Consider the following 629-nt stretch of genomic DNA (forward strand, 5'->3'; position numbering starts at 1 on the left):
TGTGTGTTCATGTGGTGTGTTAATGTGTTGTGCTGTGTGTTCATGTGTTGTGTTATGTGTGTGTTGTGTGTTCATGTGCTGTGTTGTGCTGTGTGTTCATGTGGTGTGTTAATGTGTTGTGCTGTGTGTTCATGTGTTGTGTTATGTGTGTGTTGTGTGTTCATGTGCTGTGTTGTGCTGTGTGTTCATGTGGTGTGTTAATGTGTTGTGCTGTGTGTTCATGTGCTGTGTTGTGTGTTTATGTGCTGTGTGTGTTCATGTGCTGTGTTGTGTGCTGGTCTTTGAACTGCCAGGTTTTTTTAATGATACAATGTACTGGATTACCGCAGAGATCTATTCTATATTTTTCAACTTCACTTTTTCAATCAGCGGCGATGAAAAGACAGCGCGGTGGGGTAGTGTAGGTGTGTGTGGGTCACAGCGGGGTAGTGTAGGTGTGTGTGGGTCACAGCGGGGTAGTGTAGGTGTGTGTGGGTCACAGCGGGGTGGGGTAGTGTAGGTGTGTGTGGGTCACAGTGGGGTAGTGTAGGTGTGTGTGGGTCACAGCGGGGTGGGGTAGTGTAGGTGTGTGTGGGTCACAGTGGGGTAGTGTAGGTGTGTGTGGGTCACAGCGGGGTGGGGTAGTGTAG

This window comes from Aplysia californica, unplaced genomic scaffold, assembly GCF_000002075.1.
Source record: "Aplysia californica isolate F4 #8 unplaced genomic scaffold, AplCal3.0 scaffold01443, whole genome shotgun sequence".
Classification (NCBI taxonomy): Eukaryota; Metazoa; Mollusca; class Gastropoda; order Aplysiida; family Aplysiidae; genus Aplysia; species Aplysia californica.